Genomic DNA, 24676 nt, shown 5'->3' on the forward strand with positions numbered 1-24676 from the left:
TAATAATGGTAGAAATAAAGTGCACAATACATGTAATGCACTTGAATCATCCCAAAACCATGCCCCCGTCCTCATCCCTGGAAAAACTGTCTTCCACAAAACCAGTCCCTGGTGCCAAAAAGGTTGGGGACCACTGAACTAGTAAAACTTAATGCACATGGGGTTTTAGAATGGAATACTGAAGAAACATGATACTAGCAACTTAAAGTATTACAGTAAGAACGATGGTTGATGCTGACTGGTATAAAATGTTTCCTAAGTCCTTTGCTATTACACTTTTCACCTCACATTGTAGATATAGCCTGTTTTACCCTCAAGTAGACTGTGGACTTCTCAAGTATAGGATTTCATCTTATTCTTGTTTGTATCCTTTAGCACCTATCATGGTTCCTGACCCACAGTAGGTGCTCAGTAAATATTTTGAGTGAGAATGACAAGTGAAATATTTTCCATGAATAAAAGCTAGTACTATATACTACAGACATACCATCTATACCAGAGCTTGGTATAGAATAAGAGAGGCAAATCCACCTTCTGATCACGAATACCTCAGCCACAGCAAGTCTAGGGGCTGGCAGAAAATGAAGGGGGTGCCTCAGAGTGTCTGCATCTGTTATGAACTGAACAATTCAATTGTAGCTATTGAAAGAGGATGATGTTTCATACCATATAGGTGTTTATTTAAAGAAAAATGTTGGCCAGATGCAGTGGCTCATGCCTGTAATCCCAACACCTTGGGAGGCTGAGGCAGGAGGATCCCCTGAGCCCAGGAGCTTGAGACCAGCCTTGGCAACAGAGATAGACTCCATCTTTGCAAAAATTTATTTAAGTTTTTTTAAAAAGTCAAATGCCATTCACAGTAGCTATAGCACTCTAGTTATTGACCATAGGGAAAAATTCAAAGTCATAATGAACCATTTCTTTAACTTTATTATTATTATTCTCTTCTCTTTATAACTCAGGGGAATTTTTTTCTTTTAAAATTATCATTAATTATAGGTTTATTATTATTCTACATTTCCCAATCTACACAAGCCTATAAGACAACTAAAAGAAATGCAAAAACAATTAATCACATGAAGGCTCAGCATTCAATTTCCTTTCATTCCACAGTACCTTTTACAATAAATCTTGAACATGATGTATTTGCATATTCTCCCTGAACAAGGCAGATAGCTTTTGGAAATTTTAGTTTGATTTAGGAGACACCTAACATGTTTTGCCAACTCTTTGTTCATATGGGTAAAGGTACATTGTTCATGTTCATTTTCAATTACACTTGGAAATGTAGTCATCATTGCTAAACTAAGTGTATTTCAATTTGTAGATGTTTGAATCACCATCATTCTCAATATTTCAGTTTTAGTTGAGGTTAGCTATTCAATTCATGCAAATCTTTGTGGAGAACCCTAATTTACACAAACCTAGACATCGATTTTATCGCCAAAAAAAAAAAACTGTGACAAGGATAATATCACAAAGATTGTGATTTCTAATTGTAACTGTGCAAGGAGGCTGCTGCTCTGTGTGTGTGTGTAGATTTAAATCCTTAAAAGAACTTCAATATCACTTTGAGCTGACAAGTATTTTTATCTGACCATTCCCTGATAATACAAACACATAACCTTCCAACTATTTGATCTATTACACTTTAGACATATTTATAAGACAAAGCTTTTGAAGCTTAACTTTCAGATCTATGTATTAATAACTCACTTCTTCTCCTTGTACTTCCAATACATTAGTGAATCATCCCACAGTGCCCTTCAGTACAAGCAACAGAAACAACAGTCTATTTCCCTCTCTGCACTCCATGTGATGGATACTGGGGCTCTGTCTCAGCATTTACCAAACAAAGATTTGCCTCTTTTCTTCATCAGACCAGACCTTTCTTGATTGTTTTTCCTTTATTTGATCAAAGTGAAGCAAAAATTGTAGGTCATCAAAAAAGAGATCAGTCAAAAAAGACACCGCACTAGCCGGGCGCACTGGCTCACGACTGTAATCCCAGCACTTTGCGAAGCCGAGGTGGGCGGATCACAAGGTCAGGAGATGGAGACTATCCTGGCTAACACGGTGAAAACCCGTCTCTACTAAAAATACAAAAAATTAACCGGGTGTAGTGGCAGGCGTCTGTAGTCCCAGCTACTCGGGAGCCTGAGGCAGGAGAATGGCGTGAACCCAGGAGGCAGAGCTTGCAGTGAGTCGAGATCGCTCCACTGCCTCCAGCCTGGGTGACAGAGCGAGACTCCCTCTCAAAAAAAAAAAGAAAGAAAGAAAGAAAAGACACTGCATTTTCCTCTTAATCTCTATCAAAATCAATGTCGGGTTATATTTGTTTACCTTTTTAATGTGGTTACTGGAAGATGTAAAATTACCTATGTGGCTCACATTTGTGGCTTGCATTGTATTTCTGTTGGATAGTGCTGATCTAAATCCTACTCATTCTCCCTTAGCCCTGCCCTTCCCTGGAAAGTGGAATCCTTTCAGCTTTTGCAAGAGTCCCCAGTCGGTTTATGGCCTGTTAGGAACCAGGCTGCACAGCATGATGTGAGTGGCACGCAAGTGAGCATTACCGCCTGAGCTCTGCCTCCTGTCAGATGGGCAGAGGCATTAGATTCTCATAGAAATGCACATCCTATTGTGAACCGTGCATGCGAGGGATCTAGGTTGGCACTCCTTATGAGAATCTAACGATAAATGCAATGCTCTTGAATCATCCTGAAATCATCTCCACCACTCCCTCCTCCCACAAGTCCATAGAAAAAATATCTTCCATGAAACCTATCCTTGATGCCAAGACAGCTGTTCTATGGAGTCCTGAGCTCTAGAATTGACCTGGTCACTCTGTTGTTGGGCAGAGGACAGAGGAATTGCCTATGGCTTGTAGGCAAGCCTATGTGGACACAAACCTACCTGGGCAATGTTCCAGGTGAGGAGATGGGAGTAGCTCTGACCCCTTTATTGCTTTCCAAGAGACAGAAACTGTGGCCCCATTATAACATCCCACTACTCTATCAAGAACACAGGGGAGAGCCTTCTTTTTTAGAAACAGAGGAAGCAAATGAGCATGGTTCCTAAACCAAGGAGGCATTGGTAGGAACTTAGCCAAAGTCACATGTGTTCCTTCTTCACATAGATCTTGTCTTGGAAGGGGACATGGATGTGAACAAACCCAGGCAGAGAATAGTCCACCTCCATTATCCTCTAGTAAAATCCATTTCCATCACAAACAGAAACAGTCATCTGGTGATGTTAGGAAGCTCAAGACCCCATCAAAAAGGAATTTTCTAAATGTCTTACATAGAAGGCTCACTAACTTCCCAGGCTGAAGAGACCAGCACTATGTCACCTGTGAACTGGGCTATAAATATCTTGGTGAAGAGAAAATAGTGTATCCATTTTTAAAGGTTTGCAAAAATACTAATTATCAGGATGACCTGGGGGGAGCTTTTCAAAAGCCTGGTCTCCACCCTAAATCCACTCAGTAAGGATCTCTGGAGGTTGCTCAATGTGAACCAATGTCCAGAGCCTGCATAATGCTCACCCTTCCTACTAGGCAAAGAGAAATTCTTATAGAAATGAAATGAGGCCAGATTCTGTCTCTTGATTCTCTAGTGAGTTTTTATGCTATACGGGAAGAAAGCGTGGTATGGGACATTGTGCTAAGAACTAAAATGTGGACACATGTTAAGGAACATGTATACTATAAAATGATTCATGGATTACACTCAGCAAGCTTATAATGTATAATATATCCAAACAATATTAGTTGTTAGATACATTTAGACATAAATTCTATGTATTGTTCTCACAGTATTTTAAAAATACACTAATGTGTCATTATGATTCTGTTCTTAAAAATTAATACATGAAGATGTGGTATTATTGCTGGGAGATATTAGCTCCTTGTGGAAGAGCAGAAAACTCAAGTATAAGGTAGTATGAGCATCTGTTGTTCTTATCCATTAGGTTCTCTCTTTCCACGAAGAAAATGCTCTTTCCTGATCCACGTGATATGGGAGTAAGTGTCAATTATAATTATAGGATCTTTCCTGACATCTGGCCACAAGAGTGAGCAAATGATCCAATCCTTGGCTTCCCAATTATGACATTCCATACTGCGATCCATCCAAGGATCAAACAAGATCAAACCCCAAAGTAGGGGATCACACTGTGATATTGAATATATGGATCCTGAGTGACTCTTTTTCTTCTCCCTGAGATTTTGACCTGGGAGAACCTTGAAGCCTAGGGCTTCTCAGAATCCTTTTCATTTGTTCCCAATTAAGTAGGAGCCATGGTTTAGAGGAACTGGCCCAAAATTTAGCTCCAGGGATGGACACAAAGTTTCATAACTATATTCTCATCTGTCTGGCCACAGTGACCATGTCCATCAGTGTAACGTGCAGGATTTCTGTTTGGTGACTAGGGTAAAAGGGAACCCCTCTCTTGTTCTGGACAATATGGTGTATCGCTGGGACACCCGAGGCTGCTACAGCCATTTGACTAGCTGGGAGAAGTCAGTACAAGAATGTGGTCAACACATGAAGGACAGAGCCAAAAGAAACATTGACATGGAGACAGACTGGATCAAATCTCTGCAGTGCAACCTCTAGTTATGTAAACCATGTAACTCCTTCATTATTAAAGCCAGTTTAATTACATTTTCCTTCACGTGCAACTCAAAGTACTCTAACATATAGAATTGAGTGCTAAGAATGAGAAAATAAACCTCTTAAAGACAGACTTGGCAGAGAGGAAGCAGGCCAGCAGAGGGCAGTGTGCAACCCAGTGTCCCAACCTAAAGGTTGGTGATCCCTACCCAAAGGCTGTGTCAGCTGCCATTTATCTCCTCAAATTGCACCATAATTTCCCTCACAGTAAAGAAACTTTTTCCTGTGCTGATGACTAAAAAGCATGAAAAGTAGAAAAACTTTTCTATTCTCTTAAAAGTAGAAAAACTAAAGATAGCAGAGAGTATTGCCTGTTTCAAGAAAGAGGAGAGAAGGATCTCTGGTACTGCTGCGCTCATCAGACATCATGGTCTGATCCCTGTAGGCATTTGAGTTTACAAACCCTGCAGAAACTGCCACACAACTGATTTAGGGAGCAGATGGAGAGTCAGGGAGGAATTTGGTATTTAAACATAAGTCCAGTTTAACTGAGAGGGGCAGAAAGAGTATTCTGACAAAAAGGAATATCACATGCAATGACCCCATGGCAGAAGAGCATCAGCATACAAAGGCAGCAGAGCCAAAGAGGCTGGAATGGAAAGATCACTGAGGAGCCTATAGTTGGTTGACTCTAAGGAATCACTCAACAGCATTTATTCTTGAAGCTTAAGTATATGTAATTGTAACCAATTGTAACCATATGTAACCAATATGTAATGGAGGTCTACAACTTAAAAAGACAATGTATTCTTTTTTTTTTTTTTTTTTTTTTTGAGATGGAGTCTTGCTGTGTCGCCCAGGCTGGAGTGCAGTGGCGCGATCTTGGCTCACTGCAAGCTCTGTCTCCCGGGTTCACGCCATTCTCCCGCCTCAGCCTCCGAGTAGCTGGGACTACAGGCGCCCGCCACCACGCCCGGCTAGTTTTTTGTATTTTTAGTAGAGACGGGGTTTCACCATGTTAGCCAGGATGGTCTTGATCTCCTGACCTCGTGATCCACCCGCCTCGGCCTCCCAAAGTGCTGGGATTACAGGCTTGAGCCACCGCGCCTGGCCAACACGCGTATTCTAATAGTTTCTATTGATTTCTTCAGACTATGTTTAGTCACTTAACTAAGGCATGCATAAAATCAGGAGGCTATCATGATCAAAAGAGTATCGCCATGTGAGAATCTTTTTTAAGTTATTAATATATAACTGCTTCAAATCTTCTCATTCATGAGTTTTTATCATATCAAAGTAGCTCATGTCATGTAGTATGCTAAATTTTTTTCCATTACTCAAGCCCACCAAGAGGCATCAGGATTTTTTAAAGAATACTTTCAAATACAACATCAAGAATATCATACAAAATGCAGTTCAGATGTACCTGTTACTGTAGAGGTTTTACAAGATGAATGATATGTGAAAGTGAGACATAAGGAAATATATATTTATTTGTTTTTCTTTAACGGCATAAATTCCAGGAACAGAGCACTAGGAAAAGAAAATTGAATTGTGCACTCTTTAAAAAACTAATTTTTCAAGGGTTAAATAATAAACTTTAAGAAGATACCCAAGAGGTAGGATAATTACGGTTCTGTGTTAGAGTTACAGCCTCTGTAAGCACGTTTTGAGTCAGAATTTCTAACAGCTTCTGTTTCTAGCACTTCTTACCTCCTGAGCCAGGACTAGCCTGAACCAATTTTTTAAATGACCACAATTAATATCAGATGTTTACAAAATCTTACTAAGCAAAAATCCATGTGATTTTATGTAAGACAGTGAAAGAGAATCAAATATAAGCCTAGATTTATTAATATATTCTCTTTAGTTGTAAAGAAAAAAAGATGGGACATGGTGTGATGATATAAAAGATAGAGGGAACTTTCCAAGTGAAGCATATTTCTGCATGGTGAGATAGAGCTAGACTTGTTAAGAGTGGGGACTAGGAGTCAGACTGCCTAGTTTATACCATTTATTACCTGTGAAACTTTGTACAAGTTATTTACCCTCTCTACATTTCTATTTTTTCATATGTAAAATAGAGATGATAATAGTGTCTCATCAAGTTGTGAAGATTACATAAGCTAATCGTGTTTAAACAGAACAGCATCTGGTGCATAAGAGGGTCTTCATAAATATTATTATGTCCCTGGTACATAAGTGTTGTCATTTGCAAGATGTCTAGCAAGATGAAGAAATATTATAGGTTTCCATAGCTTGCTGTTTCTAGGAAACTGCTGATCACTGTCTTAGAATTCATAGACTTCTCCTGATGACCTGGAACTTTGTTGGAAGCTTCAGAATTGATTCCCTAAGCTATTTACTTGCAATATTTCCTAAAGGTCAGTTTCTGAGAATGTCTGAACAATACTTGAATTTTACAGTTCCATGTATTAAGTAAATTATTTTTGTTAAATGATTTCATTTTTGAACACTTATTGGCACATGACACAATACAATGGCTGATGGCCACTTTTCCCTTTTGCTTTATAACACTACTCTTCTTAAGGTAGGACAAGGAGCTGCTTCTTTAGGTTTAGGAATTTCCCTGCACAAACAGAATGTATGTCAAGGCTAAAAATTGGGTTACTGTGCAAACAGGGGAAAAGTGATGTGCACATTACTTATTATCCTATTTTTAGATTCACTGCCTGCCACAGTGCTGCTAGAGTTATATCTGAAACACAGATGGGATTGTGTTATTCTACTGCTTAGTCTTCAAATGGCACTGCCTAGAAAATGTCCAAACTCCTTAACAAGTCCAAGGCTCAAAACAATCTGGTCCCAATCTGCCTTTGTAAGCCTGTCTCCACTCATTCCCTTCTCTACATCCATGCTGATTTCTGAATGCGTCTTGCACTTGCTTCTACTCCTTTATTCATGTGGTTCCTATGATTAGAATACTTTCCTTATCTGGCACATTATCTCCCACCAAGCTCAACTGATATGCTATCTGTGTCAGGCTTCATGCTTACTTCATTTCTCACTCACTTCCAGGCAAAATTAATCGTTTTCTCCCTGGATCTTGTAAAGGCTTTATTTCAAGTATTGTGCTGGGGATACAATGGGAAGTCAAAACAGACAGAGATAATGTGCTCTGCCTTTGTGGAGCACACAGTTTAATGGAGAGTAAGACATTAATTAATATCCCAAATATAAATTAAAGCTATATAAGAAGAGGAATATGGTGATATAAAATCATTCAGGATTTTTAAAGGATTTTCTAAAAGATCTGAAGAAAAGCAGTGAAGTAGGTGATGGGGGTAGGAAGAATATTCTGATTAAAAAGAACATCATGTGCAAAGACCCTGTGGCAGAAAAGAGCTTCAGTGTGCAAGGGCTGCAGACCCAAAGAGACTGGAATAGAAAGATCATTGAGGAACATAGGCCCTGAAAAATCACAAAATAGCCTTTCTTCCCAAACCTTAATCTACTCCAGTTAATCAACCCTCTTTGTCATCTGGAAGAAGACAATGTGAGATTTCAAGAAAATTCAATATGGAATTAGTCGTATTTTCAATATCCTGTTGATACTGAAAACTGGCCCCATGAACTACATAATTCATATTTCATAAATAAAATTCATAAATGATCTTCCAGCACTACTTCCAGCATTCATAAATGAAATTTTTTCTTTTTTTTTTTTTTAATTTATAAAGGAAAGCGGTTTATTTGACTCACAGGTCCACATGACTGGGGAGGTCTCACAATCACTGCAGAAGGCAAATAAGAAGCAAATCATGACTTACATGGAGGCAGGCAAGAGCTCATTTTGTTATTTTTAGGTCTTTATGTACTGCTTCGGACTGGCTGTTCATGAGTTACAAAAGCTGTGCCCAGAACCAGGAGTTGTCACTGCTCAGAAAATAAGGTAACAGCTTGTTTTTACTGGAAGGAGTAAATCAACAACCTTCTCCTGACTTCCACTGCCAGTACAACCCTGCCCGGCACCCCCAACACATACACGCATACCCAATATATCTTGTAGGGCGTAAGTAAACTAATTGTTGGGGAAATCAACAGCCCCTTATTTATTAGGTTACATTCTTCACAAGATTTCTAGTATCATTGATATTAGAAAACTGAGCATATTGTTCTGAAAGTAAACTCTTTCAAATATTCCTGAAGAGACTGATTTGCTGAAGCCTTTTCATAGAAAAAAGCGGGGGGGGGGGATACATTTAATTGTTCAGGGTTCATTAAAAAAATAAAACAAGGTTTTTTTCTTTTTTTTTTAAGACAAAGAGTTTTATATTTGAATTCTGCGTATATTATCATTATGGTTAGAATATGCAGTGATTTGACATTTATTCCAGTTACTCATTCAACACATATGTATTACGTACTTACCATGGACTCCTCATTATGACAATTATGGTCACAAATATTTTTGATCTATATATTTTATTTCTTTAATTCACAAAACTGAAGTCTCATAGAAAACAAAGTAATTCCTATAAGACTTACATATCTGTTTTATCCACTTGATCTTCATATGCAGAAATATCAGGTAATAATTTCCACTTTGCGATTGAGGATATTAGCATGCCATAACTAATTATAGCTCAGGTCCCAGAAATGAAGGATGAGGTGGCAAGAATTTTGAAGATGAGTCCAGAATCAAAGCACTCTATCACTTTTGATAGAATCAGAACAGAACTTTCCATTCCGTGTATGTGAAGTAGGTTACAGAGTAAAGCAAAAATGTAACCAGTTTCTCTCTCAATTCTAAAATGAGGGTTTTTGTGTTTTTACTAAATGCCTTTGTTGGAGCTTCTCTCTACTCAGGACACGAAGTCCCACGTTGATATAGAGAAAATGGAGTCATGGCAGACAGAGCTGTGCCAAATTTGTGCTGGTAACCCTGCTTATCACTATAAAAAGACCATCATCTGTTTATCCACAGGCAGCCTGTGCCCAACTAGACATCCAAGCTCATTGTAACTGTTCCCTGCTAAGTTCAACTTCAGGTTCTCTCTGTTCTTTTTAAAGGAAAACTTACATGACTCTTTCCTTGTATTGCAGTAGTTTATGCTTCTGTCTCCATCTGTCAGGTCTTTAAGTCCTTATAATATCAAACACTCAACCAGAAATGTATGGCTGTGGGGATATTGAATTGCCTCCAAACAGAAATGGGAGAGACGGCAGTATCTTTTTCCTCCGTTAAATCACTGTTTCACAAATAGTTATCTTTGTGATTTTGGAGAACACACACTCAATATTTTATTTACAACCAAGGGTCACCCTGCTTCTTATGTTGGTGTGTTTAGAAACACTTGAAGAAAACAGTGCATTTGCAATAGGATGACCTCTTTAAAATCAGATCCTCGAGAATTTTGAAATTATCATGGATAGAAGCTGGAAAAAAACTAAAAACTGACATTTAAAACCTGTAAAAATATTTTATCTTGCAAGACATAAGTCACTTCAGTTCTCTTATGAGACTTGCTATTTCTTTGTTTTTGATTATGAGTGAATGGGCTCCCTTAGCTATAAAAATAAAAAATAAGTATTAATCCATCGTCTTTGGGGATAACTCTGAAGCTCCATAAACACTGAAGCTGGCATTAGGAATGAGAAACTATCAGCTCAGTGCACTGATACAAACTGGATGGAGTCTCTGCAGACATTGTTGCTTTTTTTATGGGACAGGCAGTCAGGAAGAGAAAATGTTTTTTCTTTTTCCTTTGGAACTTAGAGTATACTACGCCTAAAATGTATTCCTCATTTGTGTGAAGAGATTGTATTTTTGTTTGAGCAGAAACTCTGAGATGAGAAGCCAAAATCAGAAAACCTGGGAAAAGCATGTATAAAGCCTTCTTTGAATCAAATTAGAAAAGGGACCCAAAAGAGACTGGACAAAACCTAAGACTTTCGAGCAGGAACACACTGTTAATGTTCTTTTTGTGCTGCTTCACCTGAGACAACCCAGACTTTGAGAAATATGCTGATTTTAGACCATTATGTTCTGAGGTCATTAATTTATTGGCCAGAGTATGAGGTCACACCCACACTCAGTAAGTAGAGTTAGGACTGTCCTTGAAGAAGACAGTGGATATCCTACTGTCAATTACCTGTGAAGAGGCAGTTTCACAAACCCTTAGCCTTTGGTGAGAGCAAAACCCTTTTACCTATTTCTTGCCCCATGGCTATTTATAATAAAACTACAAAAATAAACAATTTCTGTTGCTTTCCTGGTAATGAGGATCAAGTCACTGTCAGCTGCCCGGAGGTAGGCTGGGGAGCAGCCCTACCTGTTCTAGAGCTAAGCATGAGTGTCCTGGTAAGACTTTCTAGGAACACGAGTCTGGTTCTCTGGATTCTAAAGGTCGCCCCATCCAGTAGCAGTTGTACATTTTTCAGTGCTAAACTTCCATTGGATTATATCCAAGTATATGGTTTAAAAAAACAGTAAATACAATAATAACTAAAATGAAAAACTCGCTAGAGGGGCTCAACAGCATATTTGAACTGGCAGAAGAAAGAACCAGTAAACTTTAAAACAGACTAGTTAATATTATCCAGCCTGAGGAATATAAAAGAAAAAGGGTGAATTAAAATATATAGAGTCTCAGAGATCTACGGGAAACCATCAAATGTACCAGTATATGCATAAGGAAAGCCCAAAAAGAGAAGAGAGAAAAGGGAATAAAGAATATTTAAATCAACAATGGTTGAAACTTCCCAAATTCAATAAAAATGATTAATCTGCACATTTGAGAAGCTTAACAATTCTCAAATAGAATAAACTCAAAGATAGCCACACCTAGACATATCATACAGTTAAATTATACTAAATTTGACCCTGAGGCTGTCTTCATATCTTTATGCCCTACATAAGGAACTGCATCCTAACTTAGTACATAAAGACTTAACTTAGAATATATTTTTGGTAACAACTGGCTGCATCTCAGCCAATAACAACAGTCAAGCTTCAGCCAATCCCAGACAGCCAACTGATCAGACCATGTCGACATAAGGCAAATGCCAAGCTATACATAATCAAGCTGTTTCTGTACCTCACTTCCATTTTCTGTCTATACATACTCCTTGTCCATGTTATGAAGCGGAGCTCTCTGAACTACTGGTTGTGATTGGCTGCCCAATTCATAAGTCATTAGTTGCTCAATTAAACTGTGTTCAGTTTAATCTGTCCAACGTTTTTCTTTCAACAATATTCACACTATCAAAAGACAACAGCAAAGAGAGAATTTTGGAAATAGCAAGAAAGTGATTCATTATATACAAAGGATTCCCAATAAAATTGACAGCTTATTTCTGATCAAAAATTGTTGAAGCCCGAAGGCAGTGGGATGATGATATTCAAAGAATTGAAAGAAAAGCAATCTGTCAACCAAAAAATTTATATCCAACATAACTAGCTTCAAAATTGAAGGAGAACTTAAGATATACCCAGACTTTAAAAACCTGAGTCATTGGCAGTTAACTCCTGGCCAAAACCAACCTATCTTAGATTATTTATACCTTGTGGCCTAATGGGAACTTTATGCTCCCATTATTGCCCCTCTTATCTTAGAGTTGGAACACTTGATCCTCAATTTATTCCAAACTAAAAATGGGACTGTATCTCTGAATTTGTTTCGAATGTATTTTATACATCAATGGGAATTGATAAACACTTATTAAACTTTAAGGTAACCAAACAGCAGATTTAAAAGTACACCTTCTCCTATTTTGAATTGAAATGTGGATGCAATTCTGTCTCTCTGAATCTAAGCATATGTCCATAATGTAATTTATGTTCTTTCTCTAAATGTATTTATTGATCCATCAGGTAAGAATCAAGAGAGGTCACTAGGAAGGTGGAAAGAAGTTACTAACTATAACCATTTTCCAAAATTTACATCAAATTTTCAGTAACTCCTAAAAGTTGCATAGGCGAATACATCTCAAAAAAAGATGCTCATCGTTTGACAGCTCTGAGTATAGGCTTTGCTCATCTTTAGCAGAGATGCTTTTTTAAAAATCAAGCACTAGCTATATTCACTTGCTCATCTGGATATACTGACCTCGGTCTGATTACCTTTGACAATTGCGTTCAAATCAGCCTCCTCTACTCCTAGAAATCCTACCACAGGGCTCTTTGGATGTTTCATTTTTTTTCTAACTCAGTAGCTCCATTAACCTGTCTGGATTACTTATCTTTTAAAACCAAAATACATCGTCCTCTATAAATCCTTTTCTGATATCCTGAAAACTGGTCATTCCCTCCTTGGCAGTTCCATTTCCACTTTCATTTCTGAAAAGCACATGTCACATTATCCAGTAATTATCTGCCCACATGGCTGCCACTACCACTAGACTCTGATTCCTCCAGGAATAGCACCTCTCATGGATCTGTGTCCCTGACACTCAACACAGTAACCAGCGAAGAGAAGGGCTCAGTGAGGACTGGTTTAATGAATCACCTGAAATACATTACTAAATTTCACTAATGAATTACATATATAAAAGCCTATAATGGAGTAATTGGAGTTTTTTTGTTTGTTTGTTTGTTTGTTTGTTTGTTTTTTAGATGGAGTCTTGCCCTGTAGCCCAGGTTGGAGTGCAGTGGCACGATCTTGGCTCATTGCAACCTCTGCCTTGCGGGTTCAAGCAACTCTCCTGCCTCAGCCTCCCAAGTAGCTGGGATTACAGGCACATGCCACCATGCCCAGCTGATTTTTGTGTTTTTTTAGTAGAGACAGGGTTTCACCATGTTGGCCAGGCTGGTCTTGGACTCCTGCCCTTGTGATATGCCCACCTCAGCCTCCTAAAGTGCTGGGATTACAGACATGACCCACTGCACCCAGCCAGAGATTCTTAACGTAACAGTGTCTAACACCAGCAACCTGAAAATAAGATACTCTCTGATAATTCACCAATGTAAAGAAAATCCTCCGCTTCTTCATGACTACTAGTGATATAGAAGGACATGAGTAGTCAATGCATTAGGGTACTTTGTGTATGTTTTATTTACTTGAACACATGAAGCAATACCCTTAAGAAGTAATGAATATTGGCCAGGCACGCTGACTCACACCTGTGATCACAGCACTTTGGGAAGCCGAGGCAGGCAGATCACTTGAGGTCAGGTGTTCGAAACAACCCTAGCCAACATGGTGAAATCCCATCTCTACCCAAAATACAAAATTAGCTGGGCGTGGTGGTGCATCCCTATAGTCCCAGCTACTTGGGAGGCTGAGGCGGAAGATCACTTGAACCTGGAAGGGAGAGGTTGCAGTGAGTCAAGACGCATTCCAGGCTGAGTGACAGAGCAGAAAAAACAAAAACAAAAAAAAGAACAATAATCAGTGTTAACCTCAGCAATTTGATCACTCATGCCAATCTATGTCAGATCAGCTCTCTTTATAAGTATTTCAAATGTGCCTATGCATGTCTGAAAATAACAGTGAATTCAGCCTTTGTCCCAGAATGCAGTATATACAGTCAAGTAACTTACAGCACCCACGTTAGTCATTTTATCTCCTTTTACCTAGCACAATGTTTGGCATAAGGTCAATGATAAATGGGTGTTGAGTAAGTTAATTAAACACAATTGTCTTGATTTAAATAATATGAGTATTTCCTGCATCATTTTCTTGTATTTACTCCTGCTTCTATTCCTAGTCAAAGGCATGATCCTCTCTCTCAACACACCTTGTCACTGAGGAAATAAATCCTTTTTTCAGAATGATTTTCTGTAGTTATTCCTCTAGAGATCAATTCAGCCTCCATCTGCAACACTTGATGTCTCAAATAGAATTGCTTTCCTAGTTTTCCATTTCAGAATTTGCACTGAAATAGTAACAAGTATAATTTGATCACACAGAAATAGTCTCTTCTCATTAAACTCACATCCCTTGTGAACCTTCTTGAGTTTATTCTCAAGACCTTCCTAAATGATTTTCTGCAAGACAATAATAAAACTTCTTATCTCCTAATTTTTCTTCAACTTTTTCTTTTCTAAAACCTTTAGTATTTCTTTTTCTACATCAACTCTTATTTACATTTATTTTCCCAAGACCCACACATTGGTCTAAAGATCAGTCTCAGTAATGTTATCTCCTCTTGTCCTACTTTTAAATACTATGGAGTCACCCTTTTGTCTGTGGTAAAATAGATTTCAGTGTAATCAACATATTGGAAAATGAAGTGCTTCCTCACTCTCCTCTAAATAATGGGTCATTTGGAAAGAATTATATCTGTTATATGAGAAACAATCCTAAATATATTCATTGGCCATCTTAGATGAATTCATGCTGGTAGAATATCAGTTTCTAACCATATTAGTTTGCTTGGGCTGCTATACAAAATACCATTGACTGGGTGACTTTAACCACAAATATTTCCCACAGTGCTGGAGGCTGGGAAGTCCAAGATCAAGGTACTAATAGATTCAGTTCCTAGTGAAGGCTCTCTTCCTGGCTTGTAGACAGCTGTCCTTTCTCACTGTGTCCTCACATGGGTGAAGAGAGAGAGAGAGTGTATGTTCTCTGGTGTCTCTTCTTTTAAGGCCACTAATCCTTACATGAAGGCCTAACTCATGATTCCATCCAAGCCTAATTATGTCCCAAAGGCCCCATCTCCAAATACCATCACACTGGGAGGTAGGGCTTCAACATATGAGTTCTTAGTGGACACAATTCGGTCCACAGCACTAACATAACCCTGTTAAATAGAATAAGTTATAGATAAAACTCAGCCATCTCATTCTTCCTTTAAAGTATACATCTTTCTGATTCATATTAGAATTGTTATCAAAATTTCTGAAATGGTAGAACTTTAAAATAATTGACAGTATGACTAATGATCACAATGAGCGGCACAACTCTCTGCCAGGCACTCTGAAATTTTTTTTTAACTTCATCTTGGCCAAAGTAGGCAGGTCAGTTTCAGAGGTTTCAACTCCACTTTCTCCACTATGCTATTTCTTATAGTCAAAGGCTGCAATGTGGGTATTATTCCATCTGCCAAATATATCAATCCCAATTATACATTTAGAGAGGCTGGGCATGTTACCACTAGGTAGGTCTGCAGAATGTGAACCTGACTTTAGTCAGGACTGCATTTGTTACTGGTCTCCATAGGTCTCCACTTGGGGGTCTCATGATGAATGTGTTCTCCAGATAGGAATGTCAACTCAGATCCCAGGTCTGCTCTTCAACTGTGTGCATCCTTCCACTGCAGATGATAAAGACATCCTTATTATTTAAGGAGAAGATTATAGAAGAATCTTCTACAATTAGATTATAAGGATGCCTCTGGCTCCCACTTAGAATTTATTCTTTTTGTTTCCATATACCTCTTCTGTGGACACCACTTATTAATCTACTTACTAATCTCAGTCAAATACTTATTAATCTCAGTTTCTCATCCCTCTGCCTGGGAGCAATAAATCATAGCAATAACCAGCTATCTCCACTGTCTTTACAGGCATTGTTGCCCTCTACCTTTTAATTACCTGAATTATGGCACCTGCAAGGGTGTTCTCATCCACAAGGACATTTTCTCTGATCACCTCCAGTGAAACCTTTAGAAATTGGACCACCACCATGCGCCAGAAATAATCAATGCCCTACACATCATTCAGGGTGGTGCCTTTTTGCCCGAGGGGAGTAAGCTAGTTCCCAAATATTCATCTTATTGTCAATTTTCTTGGACCTCCCCATGTCCAGTACCATCACTTTAGTTTGGATCCTCAAGAAATAGATGCATCACAGTTCTAAGAAAATTTTGGCCAGGATGGGAGGACTTCAAAGTCATCCATTAGAGGAATCTGGTGCCCTGCACTGGTACCACTAACATGTTCAGTCACAGGCTGGGAGCAGCCAGGGTGAGCCTTGACTAGTAAGAATGTGGTACTAAATTAGCTGGGTTTGTCAGTCAAGATCTGAAACAGGAGGTCTAAGTGACACTTTTTTGTGTGTGTGGTTGCTACAATAGGAGAGAGTCCTTGTTTGGAGAAATTTACACTGTTATATTTAAGGATATTAGGCATTATGTCTAAAACTTGTTTTTAAATGTTCCAGAAAAATGATAATAGATGAGAGATTAAACAAACGTAGCAAAATGTTAATAGTTGGAGAATACAGATGAAGGTTACATGAGAACTTTCATGCTGTTCTTGTAACTTCTCTGAAAGTTTAAAAGTATTTCAAAATAAATTAACTTTTAAAAATGTTTTAAATCTAAGTTATTTTGTAAACCTAACTCAAATGAAAAATAAAATGTTTCACACTTAAGTTAATTACATTATAAGGAAGTCAGTCCACATTCCTTTTACATATAAATTAAATTGGAGGAAGATACAAAGTGAAGGGAAGACTTTTAAAATATTAAAGTAGATTTTTATTCTAAAGGAAAAAGCCCTGTTTTACCCATATAAAGGCATATATATATATGACAATACTGGAGGAGAGAAAATGTCTTCAGAAGGTAAGAAGAGGGTGAACCCAGAACACGTGAAGAGGAGTATGCCTTCTACAGGGGGATGGAAACGATTGTAACTAGAGACAAAGTAGATACAGCAGGTCAAAATGGTGCTGGAGGGTCTATAATATTTTTTGGAAAGTTTCTATATTCTCAACGAAAGATGAGACAATGTTAGATACTAGGTAGGGAGAGGTATAAGAGGAGATTTGTGAAGAAGGTAGCCTTGAAATAATCATTTGGGAATGACTATTTCAGTAGGAAACAAGCACACTAGGAGGAACAGGGCTATGGCCAGATGATGGTCAGTGAGTGGTCATCTAAGATTTGTTCTATGTATTGGCTTCTTATTGATGCTCTATTACGACATTACCACATACTTGTGGCTTGAAACAACAGAAACTTTTACAGTCTGAGAAGTCAGTACTCTGAAATCAGTTTTGTGGAGCTAAAATCAAGGTACAGGCCGGGCGTGGTGGCTCAAGCCTGTAATCCCAGCACTTTAGGAGGCCGAGACGGGCGGATCACGAGGTCAGGAGATCGAGACCATCCTGGCTAACACGGTGAAACTCCGTCTCTACTAAAAAATACAAAAAACTAGCCGGGCGACGTGGCGGGCGCCTGTAGTCCCAGCTACTCGGGAGGCCGAGGCAGGAGAATGGCATAAACCCAGGAGGCGGAGCTTGCAGGGAGCTGAGACCCGGCCACTGCACTCCAGCCCGGGTGACAGAGCGAGACTCTGTCTCAAAAAAAAAAAAAAAAGGTACAATCAGGGCCACATCCCTCTGGAGAGTCTAAGGGAGATGCCATTTCTGTGCTTTTTCCAGCTTCCTACATTCCTTGATCATAATCCCTTTCCCTATCTTCAAATCCACCAGGGTAGCATCTTCAAATTTCTCCCTCTCTCGGACCTCTGATTCTATCTTCACAATTCCTGCTTTGAACTTCAACCTCCTACCACCCTCTTATAAGGATTCGTGTGATTACATTGGGCTCACCCTGTAATCCAGGATAATTTCCCCATCTCAAGAGCCATAATTTAATCACATCTGCAAAGTCCCACTTTCACAGATTCTGGGGATCAGGACACGGGCATCCTTGGTGGGGGCATTACTCTGTCTATCACATACGATGACTGAGAAGTGAACACAGTCAAAAAAGTTGCATTTTTCTACAGCTGATGGGAAAGAAGCCATGGAAGAAGCAGAGAGCTTGGTTTTTACCACAATTGTAACCCTGCCAACCCTGGAGGGAGAGAGGACTAAACAAGCTAAAGATAATTACAATGATAGACCTTAAAATCTAAGTTGGATAAGAAAGAATGAGAAGACACATTGATGGGTGTGAGGGTGATTCATAATGAGACAGCTGTAAGGCCAGTGGGCGAAAGGTCTGGATGGTGTCAAAGCATTGCTAAGTAAGATGCCTCAAGTAGACTAATAGATGCTAGGACTCAAGATTTCAGAAGCATAAAATCATGAGGTCAAAGATGTGACCACAGAAAAGAAGTGCTGAGGTGAGGTGAAAGAACACTGATGGGGTTCAAAGGGGCCACTCAGAAATTGCTGTGATTAAGAAAGCTGGAAAGAGGTAATTCACTGAATAAAATAAATTTCTGCTGTTGAAACCTTCCAATTGGAACCACCATGCCTACTTTGTTCTAGAGAGTATTAGCTAGAAATTGTTCCTAATTTTAACACTACTTTAGAAATTTCTTCCTACCTGGAAAGTTCTTTTTCTTATAGGATCTCAGAATTCATTTCCTCTTACTTAATTGATATTTACTTAACTGATATTCCTCTTACTTGATATTTGTGGACAGATGCAGTCCATGGAAACTAGAGTAAAACATTTGTTTCTAAACACGCTTATTCCAGCTAATCCTGTCGTTTTGCCTTGTTAACAAAACCAAAAGCCAATTCATAAGTATTACTAGATAGAAAATTAAAATCATTTCTGTGCTGATCTCTTTCGTGAATTGCTAATAATCTGGGTTATTTGGTGTTATGGGCTGAACTGTGTCCCCAGTAATGCCTATGGTGAAGCCCTAACCCCCAGTATCTCAGAATATGAAGGTATTTGGAAATAGGACACTTAAAAAGGTAATTAAGTTAACATGAGGGTGTCATAGGATGGATTGTAATCCAATCTGATTGATGTCCTCATAAGAAGAGGAAATTAGGACACACACACCCCCACAGACACCACAGGTGGGTACACAGAGTGACAATCCTGATGACATGGCAAGGAAGTGGCCTCCTGTAAGGCAAGGAGAGAGGCTCAGGAGAAACCAAACCTGACTCCTTGACTTCTGACTTCTAGCCTCCAAAACTGTGAGAAAATAAATTTCTGCTGTTGAAACCATCCATGGAACCACCATGCCTACTTTGTTTTAGAGATTATTAGCTAGAAATTGTTCCTAATTTTAACACTACTTTAGAAATTTCTTCCTACCTGGAAAGTTTTCTTTAGGATCTCAGAATTCATTTCCTCTTACTTAATTCCAACTTCTCAGAGTCTTAGTGAAAGCGAAGTGAGGAGTATTAATGGGAGCAGAGAGAGGTGGTGGGCAAAATCCCGTTATGGTCTTCACTTGACTTTGATCTGCATGGAGGCAGTCTTGGTATATGGAGACTGTGTTGTGAAATGCTCCTTGGAAAATATGCATGAGTGAGTCTTTTCCACAGGCTGTGTCTGGAAAAGTCTGAGTGAAAGCCAGCAGTAATTTAAGAGCAACTTAGGAGTCCAAGTTATTTCTAGCCTGCCTCTACCACATGTTTTCCTTGTGGCAACTAATTTTCCCTTGATAGGCTAAGGGGTTTTGTCATTTTTGAGTTAATATGTTTTTGCTAAAACATTCAGGAAACAAGCAGGAGTAGGAGAATAGGATGTACAGTTCTAAGCAAACAAGCAATGAAACATAAAAATTAAGTGCCTTATGAAGGAGAGCTTGGCAAGATGATCTGCATTCTCCCACCAAAGACATTAAAAAGGCAAATGTCTCCATTTGGAAATGTTACAATGGGAACATAATGTTGTGTTCTTGTGTAGTCCAACTCATGTTTTTTAGCTACCATGACATTAATTTGTGAATAGGTTTCTACTCTTTTGGATCTTCAAGTATTGGTAGAAACCATGAAAGTTTTGGTCACCAAATAATTTGTGGAGTTCCAGTAGGGAAAAAAAAGAGCAGATATTGGTCAGTAAACACAAGCTGGGTAAAAGTCTTCATGTTGTTTATTTCCCATGTCACCCGTCTGATTCATCTTTGGCAGCAGAGGCCTTTTGTAAAAGTCTACACCTGGTGTCCTCAATTGAGGCAGGCCACCTGCCCCAAGAGGAGCCAGTCCACTGTAACTACTTGGAGAGCAACCTTCACAGCCTTCACAGCACCCATTAAGTAGCACACTCCATCTTTAACTTGTCCTATGAGGCCTTCCTGCTGTTCCGTCAGCTCCTGCACCAAGTGCAGGGGGGATGCTCTCATCCAGAACATATCTGGATTTAATGATGCTCCATTTGACAGCCAAGACTGTGTATAAACAGTAGTCCTGCCACGAATCCCTATCACTGCCAAAAATGCATGGCAAGAGGAGAGCGTGTGTTAGAATGCTTACAGCACAAAGGGGTACGTGCATGTATTTTTAAACCAACAGCAGAATTTAAACTGTAATTATTACTCATGCCTCCTTCATATGAATTTCCCTCACTGTGAGAAAAAAATCAATTTTAATGTGTTTCATGAAATCAGAGAAGCAAAACCCCTCATTTTACCAGTGAGACCCAAAGAAGTCTTTGTTCAGTGTCACACAGAAGCTCACGATGTTTGCTTAATATTTGATCAAAGATGCTTGTTAAAAGTTCACATGACCTTAGGATCGCAGGTTCTAGTGGAGTGAGCCTGGGTCAGGACCCAGAAATCTTAATTTTAACAACCACCTCCCCTTCGGTGATTTGAATGCAGGTGAGAAATACTTGGATAATTAATTGCAGGTCTCAGTCACTTCTGTCTTTAGTGGCAGCAGCTACCTGTGACTTCAGTAGCCTGAAGGTCTCTTGCCACGTACCTTCACCATGATATTCTTGTTTTAAATTAGAAACAAATCTTTGGAACTCATATTGAGCTATAGCTGCTACAAGCATGGCTCACAGGCAGCTAAAGTGTTTGTAATTATTCAGGAGGCAGCAAAAGGATGTTTATAATAAACATTTTATTTAGAAAAGTATTAAATCCTAGAGATGAAATAGTAAAATAAATAGCACTTAGAAAATTGTAAGGCCTAGGCTAAAGTGACTGCCTTTTAAAGGCAGACAAAGCTGGAGTTGAAAAAAGTCTCCCTGATTTCCTCCAAAGCCCTATCTATATTTACCCAGTGTCAGCCAGTCCACATAGGAAGGGACAACTTGGCAGGGAGGGACCACTGGCAGGTGACAGTGGAAAGACACTAATCTAGGAGTCAGATGTGGCCACTGGCTTTCACTGTTCTACTAACTAGGTAGGTAGGCTCAATTAGGTCACTAAAACTATTGAATTTTGGTTTTCTGTCTGTAAAAAACAAGCCTGCAGTGGCTTCCAATCTGACAGCTCATGAGAACTACCTAGGGGTACAGATTATTTGACTGTACTCCCAGAGATTTTCATTTGATAGGTCTACCTCCCCAGGCACAAAGATATTTTCAGATCCAGTGGGTTCCATGGAAACTCACATCCGCTTCAGTGTTCAAAGATTCCACCATAGCCCAATCTGAAGGTGGAGTGTGGGAAAAGACATGAGCAACAAGAACCAAAAAACTGTGCCCAATGAAACTGGCTTCAGACTCAACCTGAGAGCAACTGACCTGGTTTAGAGGTGACATATTCTAGAAGGTGCTTTCTGCCTTAACTAGGAATCCTAAATTCAGTACACTGAACACTGTGAATGACCTGTTTATTTACATAAATTTACCTTAGAAATTGTTCATGAATTCTCCTTTAGATAGGTTAATTTTTAAGTTGACAGATAATCTTGTATGCTTTTATAGTGTATAACATGATGTTTCAAAGCATTCATATATTGAGGAATGGATGTTTTGATTCTTATAGCATCCCACAGCACATCCTATGTTCTCTTGAATGCAATTCAAGGTATAAAAAATTCTAGTCGTTGGATCATTTGAAGCTCGATTCTCTTTTAAATTCACTTGTTTCTAGTCACGAATGGATCTCAAATGAATTCAGTCATTTTTCCCTCACTCTTTAGAGGGAAAATAAATGTAGTTATTATAATTTTCACTAGTGAAAGAGTATCTGATGCTTAGGCTTACATAAAATTACAATGGCCAAAGTAACACACATAATAAATCAGAAGACAAGGGTTACCTTGTAGCAGTGGTTCCCAGGTGGGACTGGTTTCGTGGAAGATAATTTTTCTACAGCCAGGGCAGGGAGGGGGGCATGGTTTTGGATGAAACTGGTCCACCTCAGATCATCAGGTATTAGTTAGGTTCTCATAAGGAGCGTGCAACCTAGATTCCTCGCATGCGTGGTTCACAGTAGGGTTCGCACTCCTACGAGAATCTAATGCCTCTGCTGATCTGACAAGAGGTGGAGGCCAGACAGTAATGCTCACTCACCCCTTGCTCACCTTCTGCTGTGTGGCCTGGTACAGCATGGACTGGTACATGTGGCTGTGGGGTTTGTGGACCTCTGGCTTATAGAATCACTCAGATACTTGGGCAAGTATGCTATGTACTAGAATCACTAGAACTTTTCTACAAATGTTCATTGAGAAATACTGTCTGGAAATCTCTGTGCTACAGGTGTCAGAGGAGAGTCAACATTCTACAGTCTTCAAGTTATGTGACTGGGGTAGAGGATGAATATAGAAAGGCAACTACCAGTACCTACTTCATTCACCTAAGTTGCTTATACTACAACATGCAGCATAAATAGAGGTGTGCTGGAGTTGGCTAATATCAGCTTGCAAGATTCAATTGTTAAATTTTCACGAATTTTGCAAGTCAGTTGTTAAGTATAGCCATAATTAAAAATTAAACTATATAAATTTATAATAAAATTATATTACAAGTAATGATGATGAATACTCAAAACTCATCACTTGCTAATAATTTTACTACATTTTACTATTGTCTATACTCTTGGGGTGATTTATATCCATTATATCTGTTGTATGGTGGAAATACAACAAAATAACATACATCTCTTTCCAGCCTCGAATTCAGTAACATCATGTTGGTAGCTTGAAATCAGCCATGACGGTCAGGTTTACATCATAGAAAACAGCAAATGCTACAGACCAGGGCTTGAATTACTGTTCTGTTGATTGTCTAAACTGGGGGTTGGCCAACATCTTTGGCAGAAGTTCAGAGAGCACATATTTTAGGCTTTACAGGCCATACACTCTCTGTCGTAACTACTCAATGTTACTGTCATAGTGAAAAAGCAGCCACGGACAATTTGTAAATGAATATCATGGCTATGTTCCAACAAAACTTTATTTACAAAAAGAGGTGGCAGCCAGATTTGACCCATGGACAGTGGAGCCCAAAGGTTGAGGTCAGCTGAAAGAAATGAGGATAGGCCTGTCACACAGAAACTGGTCCTGTCACATGGAAGCTGGTCCTGTCACATGGAAACTCAAGAGATGCCCCTCAAGGCAGAGAGGGGTTGGTCAAAATACACTGACTTCTTCCCTCCTCCAGCCCTCCGGTTGCTCACCAAGGTATCCCATTGATCAAATCCTAAGAAAAGCCAGATGACAGGGACAAGAGGAAGCATTGTCGGCAGCTGTCACTCCATACTTAACAAAGTGATGGAGAAAATATTCATGCACATCACGTTTAAAAGGATGTTGTGATATAATGTAACCATTACATCATAAAGAGCACAAAAAAAGTTGAGGAAACATTTTTCCAGTATTCTAAAACTATTTTCCAAGTCAGCAAATTCTTCTCATCTCATTGATGAAACAGCATATATCATAGCAATTTCACTTTCATCTGAATTGCTAACATAAAATATCAACAAACACGTCAGAACTTCTTTTAAAACATATTTGTTTAAAAAATAATGTGTCTCTAGACTTTTTGTCAGGTGATTGGTCACATATAAAAAAATTTTTTTAATTGGCTGACATATAATCACTTAGGTGTTTTTTTTCCTTCTTCCTTTTTCTTTTCTTCCTTTGCTTTTTAACCTTTAGACTCAGATCACTTACCTCGAGCGCTTGTTTTCCTAATTTTCTGTACAAATTAGGATAGTTTATACTACCAGGTAACAAACATCCTAATTCAACCTGCCTTTGAAATGAAGGGAGTTCCTTGGCTTAAATAACTGGAAGTCTAGAACACTAAGCAGGTTTCAGAGTTGATATCATCTGCGTCTCTGGCTCCAAGTCCCTGCTGTTTTGCCCTCTAGTGTGTGTGGCTTCCTGCTTATGAAATGACTGCAGCACTTCTGGACACACATCAGCTGCCAACAACATTCAGAGGAAGATTAGAAAAAACAAAACAAAACAAAACAAAAAACTCTCCCAGAAGAGAAAAGATGCACTTTCTTCATAATCTCTAGCACAGCACTCTTTAGT

The sequence above is a fragment of the Trachypithecus francoisi genome, unplaced genomic scaffold (genome assembly GCF_009764315.1).
Source record: "Trachypithecus francoisi isolate TF-2019V2 unplaced genomic scaffold, Tfra_2.0 Lachesis_group13, whole genome shotgun sequence".
NCBI classification, from domain to species: domain Eukaryota; kingdom Metazoa; phylum Chordata; class Mammalia; order Primates; family Cercopithecidae; genus Trachypithecus; species Trachypithecus francoisi.